Below are 22,080 nucleotides of genomic sequence, written 5' to 3' on the forward strand. Positions count from 1 at the left end.
TATTAGTAAGTGTAAAAAAAAGGCATTTTTCAAGATAGTGTGGAGGGACAAAAAATCTAGGGGTCAACTGGTCGAAAAAAATTCCTTCAGTAAAACTTGGAAGTCTATTCTAACTGCAGGATGTGGCTATAATTGTCATGAATAAAAATCAACTATTCAACTTTGTTTGAACTGAGGCTGCTTTAAATAATAAAATTAAATATTTTATTATTTTAATATAATAATTCCCTACCCCCCCCCCCCTCTGGATACCACCTTGGTAGGATACCGTCTCTGCTTTAAATAAAAAAAAACAAAACTTTTTTGCATCCCTGCTTTCAACAAAAAAAAATCAAAGTACTATCACTTAAATATAATACCTCCCTTTGCCCCCCCCCCCTCTGGATACCACCTTGATAGGATACCGTCTCTGCTTTAAATTAAAAAAAAAACTTTTTGGCATCCCTGCTTTCAATAAAAAAAATCCAAGGTATTATTATTTAAATATAATACTTTTCTACCCCCCCCCCCCCTGGATACCATGCAACTTGATAGGGTACCTTCTCTGCTTCAAATTAAAAAAATAATTAACTTTTTGGCATCCCTACTTTTAATAAAAAAATATGAAGGTACTATCACTTAAATATAATAACTCCCTATGCCCCCCCCCTATGGATACCATCATCTTGATAGGATGCCGTCTCTGCTTTAAATAAAAAAAAAATAACTTTTCTGCATCCCTGCTTTCATTAAAAAAAATTCGAGATATTATTATTATTTAAATGTAATACCTCCCCCCCCCCTCTGGATACCACCTTGCTAGGATACCGTCTCAGCTTTACATAAAAAAAAATAATTTATTTAATAATTAACTAAGTCACTATATGGTTCAAACAAACACGCAAAATAACGTTAAACAGCTTAGTGCTCCTTGAAAAAAAATTGAGGGTATGAGTAAAGGGGTAGGAAGGTGACAACAAAAAAGGCGAAATTATTCAGATATACCTCAAACTATTGGAAAAATGAGTCATAGATTCGCCGTGGCATTCAATAAAATCCAAAGAATCTAATTAAAAGGGAGCACACACAAAAGCCAATTTAGGCCAGTAGCCTATGAGAAATAGCAAAATACCAAAGACAATGAACAAGTCCCAATGGGGGGCCCCGGGTCTATCAAAATATTTCAATGGTTTCGCAGGGAATTTGATAGTATTTTTCCCATCTCCGCTTTAAATGAAAAAAATAAATATCTTTTTGGCATCCCTGCTTTCAATATAAAAAATGAGGTATTATCATTTTAAAATGATAGCCTCCTATCCCCCCCCCCTATGGGCAATAATTTAAAAATTTTTTATGAATCATATTTTTGGGGTAACTTCCCTTTCAATCTTTAATTCCCCAACCTTGTACATAGCTTAGTCTATAGCTAAATTTTGTCTCAATAGAAGGTTGTTTTTTTTTTTTTTTGGGGGGGGGGGGGTAAAATATTTTCAGACATAAGATTGTATTTTCATTAATCTATCAGGCGTTCAAAAATTTAGTATTAAACATTAAGAAATTCTTATCTAAAAACAGCAAAAGAAAAAAAAATTCTGCAAACATACAATTCACTTGTAGAAACGATCTTCGATCTTCAAAATCAAACTGTAGTGAATGTTGCGTTCTATTATTCTATTCAACTTGAAACTAAAATCTTGACAACGAATAATGTAAGGAATTGCAAGTGGGAAACTGGATTCGAAATGATTTAAACTCATTTCATAAAGACAATATTTTTTTTGTCAACATATGAAGAACTGTGTATATTGCAATATTTGCAATGCAATTGCATATTGCATCTGTCTGGTTTTTATGCAAAGTAACAAGAGACGAAAATCAACTAACAAGAGAGCAGTGAAGAATTATGGTATGTAAAGTAATTTTTAGCAGGGAAAGTTACTGGTGATAAATCGCTAGGGTTGACATCGTGATTGGGTGATTTTCGGGGATTCGAGAAACCAATTTTTTTTCGGGGTGACGCATAGATTTTCGGGAAAATACTCGAAAAGTCGGGGATAGTGCAAGCCCTGCTTGATTTCTAATCAGGAAAATCGAAATACTAAACCATCCGAGAAGGAAAAACTCCGACTTTGCGGTTGACGCAATTAAGAATTGCCGCAAAACTAATCTATAAGTCGACCGAACACCGCCACCTTTGCCGGCGGCGGCGCGCTTGCGGCACGCTGGTAGAGTTGCAACACTTCGGCGGCGTTCGATCGGGTCTCTTGTCGGCGGCGTTCGGTCGATCCGCCGGCACGGTGTCGGGGTCTAGTCAGAATTATCTATTAATTTATAAAGAAATATATACACTATAAATATGAATTGTATAATCTATATAGTCAGGTAGTTCTAAGGCTTAATATTAAGCTTTAATGCTGTTTTATCAAGTTTTAACCTCTTCCTAGCTGATTTATCTATTACGGGTTGCCTCCCTGTAGTAGCATAAAATTTGTAGGCATGAATATATAATGAGTCGGAGGTAATAGGATTGAGATTGTCTGTGCAGGATTTCGACTCTTGTTGATAGAAGAGCATCGCCAAGCGCTGAAAACCATGTTGTGACAAAGATGTGCCCAGGATTGCACAAAGCCTCCATTCTTGGAGGTCCCAGGGACTTCTTGCTCTCCGGTTCTACGCCGGCTTAAGCAATTTGGTGTAGACTTGAGAAGATAAGTGATCCCGTCCTGCACTGGTATCCGGGATTCTTGATTTTTCTGAGGCGAAAAAAAATTTCAATGATTTAAATAACAAGAAAATTGGAACTTGGAATGTTACGACATTAAAAAATAACGACCGTATCGACATTTTGACTGATAAATTCAGACAATGCGACCTGGATCTTTTAGGAGTTTCAGAAACTCATATCCCAGGGGTAGGAAGCGTGAAGTTAGGTGATATAGAATTTGTTTACTCAGGCAGGAAGGGCGGGTTACATAGACAGGGAGTAGGGCTCATGATGAATAAGGAAGTGGCTAAGTCTTGTTTAGGCTGGCAAGGTATTAATAATATAATACTAAGTCCTAATTTTATGACTAGATTGTTTAAGGTATCAGTTAGAGTAGTGTACACCCCTGTAGACACGACTGATGGAGATAGTAGTGACTCAGATGAATTTTACTTACAGTTACAGGATCACAAAGACAAGGTCCCAGAAAGACATATGATGTTATTGCTGGGAGATTTTAACGCCCAGGCTGGTAGAAATAAGGATAGATGGTATCCCCGCTTAGGTAAATTTGGTGTAGGAAAAGAAAACAGTAATGGATACAGACTTTTGCAATTTTGTAGGTATAACAATCTAGTTATAACCAATACGGTGTTTGGTCATAAAATGGCTCATAAGCTAACATGGTATTCACGTGATGGTAAGACAGCAAACCTTATTGATTATGTTATAGTAAATCGAAGACTGGTAGGATCAATACAAGATACTAGGGTATACAGGAGTGCTGTTATTGATGTTAAAAGTCAAGATCACCATCTAGTAGTGTCAAGGGTTAATTTAAAGCTGAAATATCGGAAGGGTAATTACCTCCCGGGAAGTTATGATGTTAGTAGACTCCAGGATGAGAATTTGAGAGAAACTTTCCAGGAACAGTTGAATAATAAACTTGAGAGTTTAAAATTTGATAATGTGGAAGATGGTTGGAATAATTTTAGAAAAATAATTTGTGAAGTTGCTGAAGGTGTATTAGGGAAGAAAGCTAGAACTGCAGCTAAGAATATTAGTGAAAAAGCTTTATGTTTAATAGAAAGGAGAAAGGACTTGTATACAAGAATTATCTGAGTGATAGATCTCATGAAAACAAAAGAAATGTAAAGATAGTGGAGAAAGCATTGAAATATGAACTAAGGAGGTGTGAAGTGGAGGCCATGGATAAAATTGCCGAGGATTTAGAAGATGCAGCTAGACGACATAATAGTAAAATATTGTACTGGCACGTTAACAAATTGAGAGGTAGTAGTCAATCTGGACTTGTCCCAGTTAAAGATAGGAATGGGGTGGCAATTAGCGATAAGACAAAAGTTAAAGCGAGATGGGCCGAACATTTTGAGAATTTGCTTAACTGAGATAGAGTTGCAGGAAAAAATATAGAGGAAAATGAAATAGTTTGTGATACCTTGGATGTGAAGGAAGATTTGTTTTATGAGGCGGAATTAGAAACAATACTAAAAGAATTAAAGAATAATAAGGCTCCAGGTGCTGATAGGGTAGTAAATGAGTTTCTTAAATATGGTGGCTCTGTGGTTAGAAATAAGTTATTGGAGATTATGAATATGATTTTTGAAAAAGAGGAAGTACCTAACGATTTTAGGAAAACCTTAATTAAGCCACTTTATAAAAAAGGTGATAAAAGTGAGTGTAGTAATTATCGAGGCACTAGTCTGGTCTCTGTAGGTAGCAAATTGCTTAGTAATATGATACTGTTTAGACTGAGAGATGCCGTAGACAAAGTTTTAAGAGAAGAGCAGAGCGGTTTTAGACAATGTAGAGGATGTGTTGACCAAATTTTCACTCGTAGGTTAATAATTGAGAAGTGCCTAAGTTTTCAAAAACCTTTGGTAATCATTTTTATATATTATTAGCAAGCGTTCGATTCTGTTGATAGAGGAGCTTTAGTAAAGGTTTTATACTTGTATGGTATACCAGACAAATACATTAAATTGATTAGTGTTATGTACGAGAATAACACTGCTGAGGTTAAGGTAGTAAATGAAGTTAGCAGCTGGTTTTGTATTAAATCAGGAGTTAAGCAGGGTTGTGTTCTATCCCCCTTTATATGGATTATTTTGATGGACTTTGTTTTAAGGAGCACAGGAAAGGCAATGGGAGACCACGGAATCAAATGGGGAGGAAAAAGTCTCCTGGACTTGGATTATGCTGATGATTTAAGCATCCTAGATGAAAGTGTGAGCAAAATGAATGAAGTTTTAGAAGTTTTGCGAGTTCAGGGTGCTAGTATTGGTTTGAAAATTAATGTTAGGAAGACCAAGTCACTAAGGCTAGGAATAAGTGAAGATGAAAAGGTGACGTTGGGTAATGAAAAGATCGATCAGGTGGGAAGCTTCACTTACCTTGGTAGTATTATTAGTAAAGATGGTGGGAGCAGTGAAGATGTTAAAAATAGAATAGCCAAGGCTTAGGGTGTTTTTTCACAGTTAAAAAAAGTCTGGAAGAATAGGAAGATAAGTCTGCAAACCAAGATTAGAATATTAGAAGCTACAGTGATGACAGTTGTCAAATATGGCTCTGAAGCATAGACGCTCCGAAAAGCGGATGAAGATTTGCTAGATGTTTTCCAGAGAAATTGCTTAAGGATTGTTCTGGGTACCCGGCTGACTGACCGTATTTCAAACAATAGGCTATACGAAGAATGTGGTTCAATACCGCTCTCTAGGTCTATAATGAAAGAAAGGTTGAGGTGGTTAGGGCATGTTGTTCGGATGAAGGATGACAGATTGCCGAAGATTGTTCTTTTCGGCCAACCATCTAGGGCTAAACGGAAGGCAGGTCGTCCCCGTTTGGGGTGGGCGGACGTCATAAAGAAAGATTTAAAGGAACTGGGACCTTTGTGGTCGGGTGTAAATAGTGCGGCGGTGACGCGAGTGGGGTGGTGGAGGAGCGTGCGGATCGGTGTTGGCCTCAGGCGGCTTGGTGCTGCGATGAGTTGTTAGTAGTAGTAGTAGTATCAAGTTTTAATGTTGCCCCTTAATTTCAGTTGAAAAACTTGTTTCAAACAATTCCAAACCCACTGAAAATTTACCCCGTAAAATTCCTCCGAATCATCTCCGTGTGTAAAGTTGAGTCGGTATAAAAAAAAATTTAGACAAATAAAATGGATTTCATTGCAGAATTCCCCCTGGGAATTTGAACCCCAGTAACTTCCTTCCCCACGGAAAATTCTCCCTGTGGAAAATCCCACCAAGCATAAATCCTTCAAAAAATGTCTGTACGCATCCCAATAACAAATATTAGATGAGAACAATGGGCCAAATTCATAACTTCCAGCCCTTCCCTCAGGACCTGTGGGGGTCAAGTCATCCCCAAAGGAAAATTTACTGGACCTCTCTACTATGCTAAAAAAATGACTTTCTCAAGATTTTGATCGGACACTTTCGGAAAAAAATGGTTTGGAAGGGAATTAGTTGCACTCTAATCTTTTTGGTCACTCAAAAAGCGCCCTAGAACTTTTCCATTCAAATGATCCCTCTCCAGATATTTTTAGAACAATGGTTCGATATGATCACCCCGGGAAAAACAAAACAAAAAAAAACAAGAAAACAAATAAACAAGCATCCGTAATCTTTCTTCTGGCAAAATGACAAATTGAAAAATAATAAGCATTAATAAACACATTGAAAAATAAAAACCTGGCAAAGCTTATTGAAAAATAATGAAACCTACCAAACAATTTTCGAGTGAAAATTTGAAAATGTTCTTGAAAGAATATTAAACGGTTTGGCAAACATATGCATATTGGAATAGGATAAAACAAAAGTTCCATCTTAATATTAGGTCCCATGCCATATTTTTGTCTAATAAAATATTATCCAATACATTTCAATCAACAAAAACACAATATTTCAGATGTACCTTCATTGTTAGAATATTTGGATTCCGGGGTGTCGTATTCAAATTTACGTGGTCCTGAAATGCTATGTAAATTAAGCAAAGGAACATCTTCCCGCTTTGGTGACAAATGATGGTTTGGAAAATGAAAGGGCTTCACGCAGTCACCTGGTAAAGCATCTTCAACTTCTAAAAGGAAATTCTAAATTTAACATACATAGAAAAATTTAATAGTAAAGCTTACTAAACAAAGCTGACAGCTTTTTCTTTTTAGTTACGTGTAAAAATTACATGTGTACATTAAATCAGATGTATATGCATCTTGGTTCACAAATCTTTTTTAAGATTTACTTTTTATAAAGCAGAAGAAAACCAGAAACATTCAAAAAATTCATTAACATGGAACGAATTGAAAAACCTGATATTCATAGCACAGAACGAGTTGCTGAACGATTACAGAACGATAACGTATTGAATAAAAAAAACAAAACATTTTACAGCTAGACAATGAAAAAAAAAATTAAAAGTAAAAAAAATACCAATCGATCTGTGTTAGTTCCGCAAACATAAAATACAAAATATAGCCTCCCAAAGTTTAGCAGCTGAATTAAACTGACTTTATTCCTCTCTTACATGTATTATATTTAGATATTCCCATTTCAACCCACATAACTACCCCTGTTTTGGTAAAAATATTTTGCTCATCATACCAGCACAGAGAAAAGATTGACAGAAAGTTTCTCCACCTGATGATTACTTGTCTTACTAAACTTAAAAATTAAAATGTGTTTTGTGTCACAAAGAAGTCGCTTTTATCATCCCTAAGCTCTTAATTGTTAGATCTAAGTGCATAAACTCGTACTACTACTAACAACTCACCGCAGCACCTAGCCGCCAGAGACCAACACAGCTTCACAAGCTCCTCCTCGATCTCAATCTATTCAATGCTTCCCTCTTTACAACCTCCCTGGAAGTTTCCATTTCCTTTAAATATTTTTTATGACATCCCCTCACCCTAACCGCGGACGACCTGCTTTCTGTTTAGCCTTAGACGATTGGCCAAAAAAACAATCTTCGGCAATCTGTCATCCATCTGCAAAACGTGCCCTAGCCATCTCAACCTTTCTCGAATTATAAACCTAGAAATCAGAATCACTTTTCGTACAGCCTAGGGTTTGAAATACAGTGAGCCAGCCTGGTACTCAGAGCAATCAGTAAGTAATTTCTCTGGACAACATCTAGCAAATCTTCATCCACTTTTCAGAGCACCCATGCTTCAGAGCCATATCTGACAACTGTCGTCACAGTAGATTTCAAAGTTCTAATCTTATTTGCACTTATCTTCCTGTTCTTCCAAACTTTTTTTAACTGTGAAAAAACATCCTTAGCCTTGGCTATTCTATTTTTAACACCGTCTTTACTAATAATACTACCAAGGTAAGTGAAGCTGTCCAGGAGAACAATCTTTTCGTTACTCAACGTCACTTTTCCATTTTCACTTATTCCAAGCGTTAGTAACCTTTTTAACATTAATTTTTGAACCTATTTTTGATCCCTGAGCTCGCAAAATCTCTAAAAGTTCACTCATTTTGCTGAAAGTTTCATCTAGGATGCTTAAATCGTCAACTTAATCTAAGTCCATGGATTTTTTCCCTCCCCGTTAGATTCCGTGCTATCCCATTCTCTTTCCTATGCTTCTTAAGACAAAGTCCATCAAAATGATCCATATGAAGGAGGATAAAACACAACTCTGCTTAACTCCTGATTGAACATAAAACCAGTGGCTAACATCATTTCGTATCTTGACAACAGCAGTGTTACTTTCGTATATAGCACTGATCACTTTTGTGTATTCGTCTTGTATACCATAGAAAGACAAGATCTTCGCTAAAGCTCTTCTATCAATAGAATGGAACGATTGCTGATAATCTATAAAACTGAGGACCAAAGGTGTTTGATAACTCAGGCACTTCTCAATTATTAACTTAAGAGTAAAAATTTGGTCAACACATCTTACCCTTTCGAAAACCAAACCGTTCTTCTCTTATAACTTTGTCTATAGGATCTCTAAGTCTACAAATTATCATATTACTAAGTGCTACATACAGAGGCTAGACTAATGCCTTGATAAGTACCAAAGTCATTCTTATCATCTTTCTTAAACAGTGAATTAAGATTTTCCTAAATTCGCTAGGTACTTCCATTTAAAAAAACATCATATTCATAATCGTCAGTACCTTATTTCTAACCTCAGAGCCACTATATTTAAGAAACTCATTTACCAAAGTATCAGCATCCGGAGCTTTATTATTTTTTAATCCTTTTACTACTGTCGCTAACTCTTGCTCAAAAAGAAATCTTCCTTCACGTTTAAGGCATAAAAAAAATTTCAATTTCCTTTTTATCTTTTCCTGCAACTCTATCTTGGTTTAGCACAAACTCAACATGTTTTTTTTAACCCTTTCCTTATCACTAATTGTGGTCCTGTTCCGATCCTTGACTGGGACAAGTCCAGATTGACTACTCCCTCTCAATTTATTAACATGCCAGTACAACATTTTGCTATTATACCGTCTAGCTGCATCTTCTAAACCCTCAGCAATTTTATTCATGGCCTCCACTTCACACCTCCTTAGTTCATATTCGAACGCTTTCACCGCTTCCTTTACATTCGTTTTGTTTTCATATGATCTTTCACTCAGATAATTCTTGTAAATGCCCCATCTTCGGTCTATTAAAAATAAGGCTTTAGCTTTTCTGTAATTCTGTAACAGAAAATTTAACTGTTCAACTTACCGATTTTAATAAAAGAATTCTCAGAAACTGTGATGGGATCAGCCATTTTCGGAATTTGTGGCAAGTCCATGAAAGACCTTGTAACAAAGTTAATGCAAATTATGAGAAGTATAATACTATCATCAAAACTTGGATACAACACAGATTTTAGTCAGGAGAGCCCTAAAACAAAAAAGAAATAAGAATTGATTACTAATAATGACTTTTAACCACTGCAGAGCAGATTTTATACAAAAATAATTGAAAGAAAAGGCCCAGCTCCGTCAGCAGTCAAGGGCATTACAAATCTGATTTTTTTTTTTTTTAACCTTTAGAAGAAGAATGTGCCGGTGGCAATTAAAGCCACGGTGGCAATTAAAGTTGAAGATACACACACACCCTAATTTAATTTTCTTTTTTCTTTCAACAAAATATTGATAAATTGTGACTAAATAAATTGTGATAAAAAGTCACATATGCTTTAAATCCCCACTACTTTAGGCAAAAAGGACTAACTCTTTCCATCTCTTTTTATAAACAAAAAATCGCGAAGAAAGGAAACGAGGACAATTAACAGCCAGTGAAAAAATTAAAAAAATTATGCAATTTTTGGGAGCCCGTTATATTTGGTTCACGTGGTGCTGTGGAAAATCCAGATTTACTTCGAGGAGAGGTGGTTAAGAATATTCTTGATTTCATTCCATATTCCCCAAGGTTAAAAAATCAGGAAACACAAACTCTCAAAAATTTAAAAAAAGACCCAAACATCATTATCACCAGGGCTGATAAAGGAAATAAAATTGTTATCCTTGATAAAACTTCATATAATACAAAAGTTACAGATATTTTATCAGACACCCATACTTACAAGCCCATAGATTCAGACCCCACCGATAAGTTCACACGTCTAGTACGAAAGGAGCTAGGAATTTTGCAAACTGAAAGACTTATTACTCCACAAATGTATAAATTATTTTACCCTAAAGGTTGTTCAGCTCCTAAATTTTACGGGCTCCCAAAAATCCACAAAGATGGAGTCCCTCTACGCCCAATTGTGGCTTCTTATAGCTCTCCGACTTCCAGATTGGGGAAATGGTTGTCAACCCTTTTTCGCCCCCTTATGCAAACACAAACTTCATACATGAGAAACTCAGTTCACCTTGTTGAAAAATTAAAAGACATTGAAATAAAAAAAGATACAATTTTGGCCAGTTTCGATGCCATTTCTATATATACGTCTTGCGACATTAAAAAATGTGAACTAGCTCTTCAAAGGAAATTAGAAGACAATATTGATCAAATAGACTACAAAACACTGGATATAGAAACTATTATGCGCCTCGTCCGCCTTTGCAATAGTTCCTCCTCGTATTTCCGATATAATAATCAATTTTTCACCCAAATTAGGGGTTTACCCATGGGTACAAGTCTTTCACCATTTTTGGCAACTTTTTATATGGAATTCATAGAAATCTCTGCTCTGGAAAATTTTCCCATGAAACACCGTTTCTGGGGTAGGTTTGTGGATGATGTTATTTCTCTGTGGGAGCATGGAGGAGAGTCACTTAACTTCTTTTTAACTCATCTAAACACTTTGGACTCTAACCTTCAGTTCACTTTAGAACTAGAACATAACCACAAACTTCCTTTCCTAGATGTTTTAATTTTCAATAAGTCTCCTGGCCTTGAATTTTCTATTTATAGAAAGCCTACGCATAACGATAGGTATTTGCATTTTTCCTCCAACCACTCTCCTTGCATAAAAAGAGGAGTTGTTATTTCTTTGGTTGACCGAGTAATAAGAATATGCTCAGAGTCTCACATAGACTCATAATTGAACTATATTAAGGACATTTTATTTTGCAATGGCTACCCTATAAAATTACTTGAGCCCATTATAGACAGAAGACGAAAAAAGGCAGAGGGGAGTGCATCAGGTCCACAAGCCCCAGCAGATACCGTCCCATTGGTGGACGATAAGAAACTTTTCACTGTTCTACCCTACATTCAAAAATTGAGTGATAAATTGAAAAGAATCCTTGAAAAACAAAAACTGAGCGTCGCCTTTAAAAATTCAAATATTACAAAGAACTTTTTTAACAACGGCAAAGATAAAACCAGCCCCATTCTGGGCAGTGGTGTTTATAGAATTCCTTGTTCTTGTGGCTGTTTTTATGTTGGCAGAACCCAACAGCAATTGGGGGAGAGGTTATCTGAGCACAAGTCCTCAATCGACAAGGCAATGAGGTTACGCCAAAGGCCTGAGGTTTTTGATTCCGCCTTGGCGGAACATGTGTACGAGAATCCACACCATTTCATTTTGTTTGACGAGGCCTCGATCGTTGCCCCCGTTAAAGGTCTCACGCAAGTTTTCAGGGAGGCAGTTGAAATAAAAAAGCACATTCACCAAAAGGTAGCTCTCAATAGAGACACTGGAGAAATTTTTCTAAGTCCCATTTATGACAAAATTATTAATTCTGATCGTTTTTACATACATCCACAAAGTTATATTGTGCAATCGAATAGAGTCTCCGATAACAATCAAACTGGAAAGCGATCAGCCTTTAAAAGTGCTTTACGCAAAATGAAATTCTGAAATGCCATTTAGACTTGTTTTTTTTATTCAGTTACCCTTTCACCGTTACTAGGAAAGGGTCGTCCAATTTTAGTTTGGTGTTTTTATTTTAAGGTTTGGTTTTATATTTTTATCAGTTTTATTCTGCACTGAGGACGGTCAAGCGGAGGTCTTGACCGAAATATTTGCATAATTTTTTCAATTTTTTCACTGGCTGTTAATTGTCCTCGTTTCCTTTCTTCGCGATTTTTTGTTTATCATGATTAGCCAGTGTGGTCTCAGAAATTATTTATCTCTTTTTATGTGTATAGTAATGATGATTCGTTTGCTAAATACAAAAGCTTTTATTTGTTGGCAATCTGGGGAAGTTGAGATCTTAATCTGAGTCTTGAGATCTTATTTTTAACAAACAGAAAAAGCAATTTATTCGTAGCCCTTGATAAATGGCGATGCTTAGTTTCAACCAGAAGTGTCATGCTATGAAAATAATAATCTATAGGTTTCATTTTTAAGAACCATATGCCCAAATTAAGGTGAAAATTGTGTTGCAAATTAAGAATATACAAAAATAAAAAAGACGTTTTAGTTCCAGATAAACTTTCAGTCTTACTAGGGTCTGTTAAAAAAGGGTCCGGGATTGTTATTGATTTATTTTGAACTATATGGAGCCCTCGTAAATGTGAGGGAAAAATCAATATCCCAAACACGCGGGAAATGTTGAAAAAAAATTCAACTAATGAAAAATATAAAACACTCGAGATTTGGTTTGGAAACAGAAACTTTAATCTATGCAAACAACCCAGATTCCTGGACACTGTTGCCACGTGTTTATTAATATGGGCTTTAAACGACAAAACTGAATATATAAAATTCCTAAATATCTAAATAATTCGCTCTTCCTATGGCGGAAATTCCAGTTTTTAAAGTTCAAAATGACACATGCCTCACTGACCTCGAAGCTTTCTCAAAAACAATAAATTCTTACTTCTGTAGGTTAAGTATTGGTCAATTAGCATGAAACGAAGAATTTACATTCAAAGCAACAATTTTGAGGGACAACCATAGGTCCTTCTCATTTCCCACCTTCAAACTAATTGTTGTGTCATTTGCAAACAATAACGGTCATTCTTCTTCCAAAGGCATGCAATTCGGAAGATCATTTATATCATAGGCAGCGACTAAGTCAAGAACAATGTTGGCACAATGTATTATTTTTTTTTTTTTTTTCCATACCAGGGTACTTCGTATCGAAGAAGTTTGAAAAGGGCTCATTCGATAGAAAATTGAAATGGCTAGTGCCCTTTTTAATAGTCAAAAAAGTGATTGGAAGGCAAATAACACCGCTTCCACGCCCACCATTTCCCCAAACACATCCAATCAAAATTTTGAGACAGCCATTTTGTTCAGTGTAGTTTATTTCCAGACAGAAAATATGTTTTTGAGTAGGTCACTCCTCACAACCCCCAGGGCAAGGCTTTTAGGTTATGCCCTGAGGCCATAAGAACGATGTTGGCACCATGTATTATTTATTATTTTTTTCCTTTAGACCAGGGCACTTCGCATCGAAGAAGTTGTCGCAGAAACTTCGAAAAGGGCTCATTCAATTGGAAATTGGAGTGACTTGTGCCCTTTTTAATAGTCGAAAATTATTGAAAGGCACCTTACACCCCTTCCACGACTACCATTTCCTTAAACACATCCAATCGAAATTTTGAGATAGATGTAGGGGCAAGGGTTTTAAGTTATGCCCTTGGGGCATATAAGAACGATGTTGGCACAATGTATCATTTTTTTTTCATTTAGACCAGGGTACTTCGTGTCGAAGACGTTGTCGTGGAAACTTCGAAAAGGGCTCATTCAATTGGAAATCGGAGTGGCTTGTGCCCTTTTTAATAGTTGAAAGTGATTGGAAGGCAACTAACACCCCTTCCGAGTCCACCATTTCCCGAAACACATCCAATCAAAATTTTGTGACAGCCATTTTGTTCAGCGTAGTTAATTTTCAGATAGAAATTATGTTTGAGGAGGAAACTCCCCACAGCCCTCAGGGCAAGGCTTGTAAGTTATGCCATGGGGGCATATAAGGTTTTTATAGAAAGTGTTGTCGTAGAAACTTCAGAGAAAGCTCATTCGATTGGAAATTCAAAGGGCTAGTGCCCTTTTTAATATTCGAAAGTGATTGGAGGGCAACTAACCCACCTCTCACGCCAACCTTTCCCCAAACACATCCAATCAATATCTTGAGATAGCCATTTCGTTCAACGTAGTTGAAAGTTCTGGAAATTGAGTTTTTGGAATGACAACCCCATTACCCCTCAGGGCAAGGGTTGTAAGTTATGCCCTGGGGCCATATGAGGTTTTTTATAGAACGCGTTGTCGTAGAAACTTCAAAAAGGGCTCACCTCTTCAAAAAGGGCAAACTAACACCCCTTCCACGCCCACCATGTGTTTGGGGTGAAAGACAAGTCTTTCACCCCAAACACATCCAATCAAAATTTTTAGATAGCCATTTTGTTTCACGCAGTCTAGAGTTTAGGATATTATACCTTTGAGCAGGAGATTCTCCCAACGGTCTTCAGGGCACGAATTATTAGTTATGCCCTGGGGGCATATAAGTTTTTATTGAAATCTTTGTCGTAGAAACTTAAAAAAGGCTCTTTCGATTGGAAATTCACAGGGCTAGTGCCCTTTTTAATAGTCGATAGTGATTGGAGGGTAACTAACTCCCCTCTTACGCCCACCATTTTCCTAAACACATCCAATCAAAATTTTAGGATAGGCATTTTGTTCAACGTAGTTGAAAGTTCTGGAAATTAGGTATTTGAGGATGACAACCCCCCAAAGCCCTCAGGGCAAGATTTGTAAGTTATTCCCTGAGGGCATTATAAGGTTTTTATAGATAGCATTGTCACAGGATCTTCAAAAAAGGCTCTTTTGATTGGAAATTGAATGGGCTAGTGCCCTTTTTAAGATTCGAAAATGTTCGGAGGGCAACTAACTCCCCTCCCACGCCCACCTTTTGCCTATACACATCCAATGAAAATTTTAAGATAGGCATTTTTTACAACATAGTTGAAAGTTCTGGAAATTAGGTCTTTGAGGAAGACACCCCCCCAAAGCCCTCAGGGCAAGGGTTGTAAGTTATGCCCTGGGGGCATATAAGTTTTTATAGAAAGTATTGTCGTAGAAATTTCATAAAGGGCTCATTCAATTGTAAATTGAAATGGCTAGTGCCCTTTTTAATAGTCGAAAGTTATTGGAAGGCAACTAACATCCCTTCCGCGCCCACCATTTCCCCAAGTACATCCAATCAAAATTTTGAGATAGCAATTTTCTTCCAGGTAGTTTAAAGTACAGAAAATTATACCTTTGATATGAACATCCCCGCCCCCCGAAGTCTTCAGGGAAAGGGTTATAAGTTATGCCTTGGGGGCATATAAGTTTTTATGGAAATCCTTGTTGTAGAAACTTGAAACTGGAACTTGAAACATTCAACTGGAAATTCAAAGGGCTGGTGCCCTTGTTAATAGTCAAAAGTAATTTGAGGGCAACTAAACCCCCTTTTCCCCAGACACATCCAATCAAAATTTTTAGATACCCATTTTATTCAACGTAGTTAAAATTTGGAAATTACGTCTTTAAAGATCACAACCCCCCCCCCCCAGAATCCCCAGAGCAAGGGTTGTAAGTTATGCCCTGGGGGTGTATAAGGTTTTTATAGAAAGCGATTTTGTAGAAACTTCAAAAAGGGTCCATTCAATTGGAAATTGAAAGGACTATTGCCCTTTTAATAGTCGAAAGTGATTGAAGGGCAACTGACCCTCCTCTTACACCCATTATTTCCCAAAAACCTCCAAACAAAATTTTGAGATATCCATTTTGCTCAACGTAGTCAAAAGTTCTGGAAATTAGGTCTTTTAGGAAGATTACCCCATCAGAGCCGTCAGTGCAAGGGTTGTAAGTTATGCCCTAGGGAATAAAGGTTTATATAGAAAGTTGTTGTAGAAATTTCAAAAAGGGCTCATTTGATTGGAAATTGAGAGGGCTAGTGCCCTTTTTAATAGTCGAAAGTGATTGGATGGTAACTAATCCCCCTCTCACGCCCATTATTCCCCCAAACACATCCAATCAAAATTTTCAGATGCCATTTCGTTCAACGTAGCAGAAAGTTGTGGAAATTAGGTCTTTGAGGATGACACCCCCCCTTCCACAGTCCTTAGAGAAAGGGTTGTAAATTATACCCTGGGGGCATATAAGGTTTTTATTGAAAGCGTTGTCGTAGAAACTTCAAAAGGGCTCATTTGATCGGAACTTGAAAGGGCTATGGTCTTTTTTAATAGTTGGAAGTGATTGGAGAGCAACTAAAGCCCCTCTCACGCCCACCATTTTCCCAAACACATCCAACCAAAATTTTGAGATAGCCATTTTGTTTAACGTAGTTGAAAGTTCTGGAAGCTAGGTTCTAGAGGATGTCAACCACCCTCACAGCCCTTAATGTAAGGGTTTTAATTTATGCCCTGGGGGCATATAAGGTGTTTATAGAAAGCGTTGTTGTAGAAACTCAAAAAGGGCTCGTTCAATTGGAAATCGAAAGGCCTAGTGCCATTTTTAATAGTCAAAAGTGAAAGGAAGGCTGGACATTTTTATAGTAAAGATCGATTTGGGTATAATGTATTATTTTTTGTTGTTGTTGTTTAGACCAGGGCACTTCGTATCGAAGGATTAGTCGTAGGAACTTCGAAAAAGGCTCATTTGATTGAAAATAGAAAATGGCTGATGCCCTTTTTAATAGTCAAAAGTGATTTGAGGGAAACCAATCCTCCTCCCACTCCCACCCTTCCATTTGCCTTTATGTTTAAAAACTAAATGTTGCGTTAAGATTAAATCAAAATGTACTGTGTTAATGCTAATTCCCAATAAGGCATGTCAGAAGTATCCCAAGAACGACAGAGGGTATTATGTTCAAACTTTCGGGACTACTTCTGCTCCTAAAATTTAACCAAATCAAAATAGCGTAAGTGTATCCAAGGTACCAAAGAAACTATACAGATTTTTTTGCAAATAGTATCAAGTTTTCCATTTAAGGTCAACTAGAGAAGGTATTAAACTAAATTAAACACTACTATTTGTGTCCAGATTTTTAAAACGGTGTAAGTTGTTAAAAATTGCTGAAAATTTTTCTCCAGTATACAAACAGCAGGCAAAACTATAAAGTCTTAAAAAAAACGAAAGGATTTAAAGTATTATTTTCTTTTCCCTGAAAAGACTAAGTCAATATAAAGCGAACACAAATTAATTTAAAAAAATGTTTCTACAAAATAAGTTTTTCAAAGAAAAGTAAATAGCTGCATTAAAAAAAAAATGAGCAAAAATAAAATAAAATAATCTACCAACCGTGAACCCAAAAAATAAATAAATGAAACCCAAAAAGAACAGAAATTACATTAAATAACCGAGTCAAACTCAAAACGAGCAGAAATTAACATAAGTTGGGTTCAAAAACCCTATGCCTTCTCAAGGCCAGAACATAATTTGCGCTTTACTGAAAAAAATTCAAATGAATGTGCATTGTCAGTTTGATACACATATACGGATATTTAGCAATCAAAATGTTAATATTATTTGATTTATTAAAGTTATATAAGTAAAAACATTTATATATTTTTCAGTAAAGTGCAAATTATGTTTTGGCCTTGGGAAGGCATAGGGGTTTTAAGCCCAACTTAGGCTAATTTCTTCTCGTTTTGAATTTCATTTATTCATCGTTGCTGATTTGTGATAGTTTCAAGCTTGGTAGATTATTTGACTTTATTTTTGCTCATTTTTGTTAAATGGAGTTCTTAACTTTTCTTTGAAAAACTTATTTTGTGGAAAAAGTTTTTTTTAATTAATTCATGGAAAATAACTTTGGCCTAATAACAGCCCCTAGGGTACCCCTAAATTTTCTAGTGGGAAAATATGAGATGATTCCTTGCCAACTTGGACGTTGAAACTTCTTTCAGATAAATACAATCTCATAAATCAGGGGCTATTTCACAAATTTCTATATTTTCCAAAGTGTCAAGAAGAATTGCAAGGTCTATTGCATCAAAAGCTTTTTTAATGTAAAAAGATATAATTGCCGCCGGATAATTATCATCCACAGCCTCAGATAAAAAAAATTCTGGTTCTTGATTTCGTCACAGTTCAGTTTATGTGTAAACCAGGAGCATTATTTGCTATGGGGCAAAAGGGAGGGGGAGCAACTGCCCCTCCTGGACCCCGGTTTACCCGGAACGTAAGAACGGTAAGAACATATTCTTACCCTCCGCCTCATCCTACAGCAGAGCAAGAGATTTCAACTGTCTGCTTTCATTGCCTTCATTAATTTTGTTGCCACTCTTGACTCCCTCATCAGTATCAAGCCTTGGCAAATCATGGTGGAAAACAGTGTCCCAGCAAAACTGATAGAGATACTCAAAGAAGTCTATGAGTCTACAATTATAAGAGTCCAAACTACCAGCAGCAAAACAACGGAATTTGACGTTGAGTCAGGGGTCAAACAGGAGGGCCTGCTTTTGCAAGCTGTTCAATTACATAATAGACTGGATAATGACTGACTTGCTTTGCACCCACATGATGCGCCTCATGATCAGTATGTCTATAACAAAAGTCATGAAAGTAGACACCCCAAACCATGCAGATATCAAACTAGAGGGCAAAACCACTGAGACTGTTGAAGAGTTCTGCTACCTTGGTTCTATTCTAACACAAATTGGAGATCCAAAACCTGACATTAGAGCTCAAATAGAAAAGACATGGGGTGTCTTCACAAGCATGAAAAAGTCGCTTTGGAATAGACGTGAAATTAGTATCAAAACAAAGATGAATGCCTACGAGGCAGCTATATGATTGATCCTGCTGTACACCAGTGAAACTTGGCTTTTAAAGGCCAAAGAAACATATTCACCAAAAGTATTCAACTAGAAGTCTTCAACCATTGCTGCATGAGACATAAACTACGGATCAACCAATGGTTTCATATCTGAAACGCTGAGGTTTCAAGGCGCTGTGCCCAGAAGGCCCCTCTTTTGGTAATCATAAAACAACAACAACTGAAATTCCTGGGACACACACTACAAAAACCAGCTAGAACCATATCCCGCAATGTCCTCACCTTCAACCCCCTTTCAACTTTGAAATGGAGACCAGGTGGAAAAGAAAGAATCTCTGGCAGACATTCAAGAATCACCTGTATCCTTGGAGTGGCTTCTGCCGACAGACGTCGTTGGGATAAAGATTGGCTGAAGATTGCAGGATAGGCTTCTGCTGACAGATTGTGTTGGACTATGTCAGTCATTCCATTGTCCATTGGTGCTGGGCAGGATGGATCATACTCTGGTTTCCACTAAAAGTAAGTAAAGTAAGTTTGAAATATCTGATGCATGCAACATCAGAAAAGGAAAATAGCTAAGAATAAAACACGAAGCGTAATGAGTCTATTTACAGAAGAGGTTTTAAGCAATTTTCATAATTCCTAGAGAACAAAGCAACAGCCTTAATCATTAAATGTGATAAGACTAATCCCAACAGTTAAGGTAAAAGGTATGGGAAAATGTCTAAAGTAATGATAAACAAGAATGAAACACAAAGAAATAGGCAGTTAGAATACTTGTGTTGGCAACAATTACAAAAAGTAAAAAAAAGTGAACAACAAAGATATATTTTTTTAAAAGACATGTGAGAGTGAGAACTAAAAAAAATTGAAAACGAAACTGAAGCACAAAAGAATATGTGGTTAAAATATATGCCACAGCAAGAACAAAGTAATATGTGGTAAGAAGATAAGGGGCCATAAGAATTACAAACAATATCAAGAAAGCAAGTATCAGAACATATAAAAGTGAAGGGAAGAAAGAATTTTGCTGTTAGAAGACAAGCTACAGCAAACATCAGAACAAGTCAAAAACAAAACTGAAGAAGAGAGAAATATTACATAAGAACACAATCACAATCTTCCACACTAACAAAATGTTGCAGGCTATTTTCCCCAGGGTGGGATATAGGGTGGAATCCCCCTGGGTGGTTGTATTGAACAGTTATCCAAAGACATTAAGAAGAGTCTCAAATTGTCTTTAGTTTGAAGACAAGCAACAAAGAGAATCACTACAAACAAATTTGCTGTGCAGCTGTACCAAAGCTTGGCCTGAATATTGGCTACTTAGTTTTTGTTTCTTTGTAAAACTAGTATATTGACATTTCTGGCCACAAACAATCTAAATAGGTTACAATTTTAAGGAAGAAAATGTATTTTTTCAAGGGTGGTTGTATAAAACCACAGCAGCAACATTTCAAGGAATTTAAAATTAAATTTCCTGTGAATTATTTTTCTTGGTATATCAGCAGTTAACCAAACCAATCGTGCTCAAAACCCTCCTCAGGGCCATACGGTGGGGTTTTCTTTGTGGATGGTCAAGTTTTCACCACAGTAGAGTGCAGACGGTCTGTTATCATAGTGGTATCTTTTTCTAGTTTGGCTTGAAGCTTATTCCAATAGACAATGCAAAGAACTCCCCCTAAAAAAAGTCTCCCTGGATTCCACCCCAAATACTAATGAAATTGATCCATTTATGCCACATCCTGGCTGGTCAAGCTTCAAATTGGGTTGCAATCTTCAAACTGTTAAAATCAGCGTTCTCTCTTAACATTCACCGTGATAGATCTTTGCAAATAGCAGTCCCATATCAAAAAGCAGCAGATACAATAATTAATCTAAAACCTCTACTGAATATCCCAATTAATTCTTCTAAATGGAACCCACAACAATTCCCAACAAAGATAGTAGTGTACAATGTTCCCCCAGAAATACCTATTCAGGAGTTAAAAGAAGGGCTCTCAGATAGGGCTGGCAACACAATCCCTGTTGAAGATGTCACCCAACTCTAATGGCGTAAAAACAAGTAGATCTTTGTTATTTACACTGAAGGAAAAAATTATTATCCCAGAAAAGTTATTCCTGTTGGGGCGAATCAAACCACACAAGGCTTACAAGCCAAAGCCTATTCAATGCCAGAAGTGTCTCAAACTGGGACACACAACAAAGAAATGCAGCGAAATTCTCCTAGCCTGTAGTAATTGTAAAGAATCCCATGCTAAAGAGTTGACAACTTGCAACAACACTCAGCCTACATTTATCAATTGCAAAGGCCCACATGAATCTACCAATAAATAAGAAAAGAGCACTAACACTCCAAATAGCATACCCTTTTGCAGCTATGGAAGCTTACATAATAAGCTTTTATAACTTTCATAATAAGCTTGTATAACCCCAATGGCCAAACTACAGATGCCATGGATTTCTTCAGTTACATAAATAATTCTAATATGTTGAAATATATCATTATTTGTGGAGACTTTAATGCCCACAGCCTTTTGTGGTGGAAGCAACCAGCAGATAAAGCTGGTAAGTTCATTGAGCATATGATTTCAAATAATAATGAATTAGCTGTTGTTACCCCTACAAACCTGAATACATATTTCAACCCCAAAAGTGGCAGTTTCTCTACAATTGACCTACAAATTGTGTCATTAAATATTTTAAATAAAATACATATAAATAAAATTGATAGTCTATGTACAGACCACTTTACCATAGTTTGCTCCCTAAATGAACCTGCTGATACTCTATCACATACGTCCAAATATATTAACACTAAAGCAAATTGGCCTATGTTTCAAAATAAGCAAAATGATGAAATTACAAGTTTCACCCAAAATTCATGCATTTCAAATGCAACAGCTGACACAAATGCTGAAGTTTTGGCATCCTTAGTATTAAATACAGCTAATCATGCTATCCCCAGGACAACACCCAGGAAAACGTTCCCCAAACACATTCCCAAAGCATGGTGGACAAATGAGTGTCAAAAGCAATGGAGAACGAAAAAATTAGCTAGGAGAACATTTCTACAAAAAACCATCACCTACTACGTATTTAAGAAAATTACAAGCAGAATCTAATCTAAAAAGGACTATAATAAATGCTAAATATAACTACTGGAATAACTTTGCAAATAATCTCTCCAGAAAAACAAATGAGCCAATTATACATAAAGTCATAAGCCCCATCTGTGGGAAAAAAACTTCCCCCAACCCACTCCTG

General features: G+C 36.5%; 1 long non-coding RNA gene across 1 annotated transcript in view; it reads right to left on the bottom strand.

Annotated features, from left to right (window-relative positions):
- Positions 1-6,656: 6,656 nt before the first annotated feature.
- LOC148947758 (uncharacterized) overlaps positions 6,657-22,080 on the bottom strand; it is a 35,504-nt gene continuing 20,080 nt past the window's right edge. Inside the window, exons 2-3 of the long non-coding RNA XR_016142304.1 lie at positions 19,096-19,326; positions 6,657-6,778 (exon numbers count right to left, since the gene is read on the bottom strand). This is a non-coding gene — a long non-coding RNA (uncharacterized LOC148947758). The remainder of the gene's footprint in view (positions 6,779-19,095; positions 19,327-22,080) is intronic.

Source organism: Artemia sp. Qi Xiang Cuo, chromosome 10 (assembly GCF_049724085.1).
Source record: "Artemia sp. Qi Xiang Cuo chromosome 10, ASM4972408v1, whole genome shotgun sequence".
Taxonomy (NCBI): Eukaryota; Metazoa; Arthropoda; class Branchiopoda; order Anostraca; family Artemiidae; genus Artemia; species Artemia sp. Qi Xiang Cuo.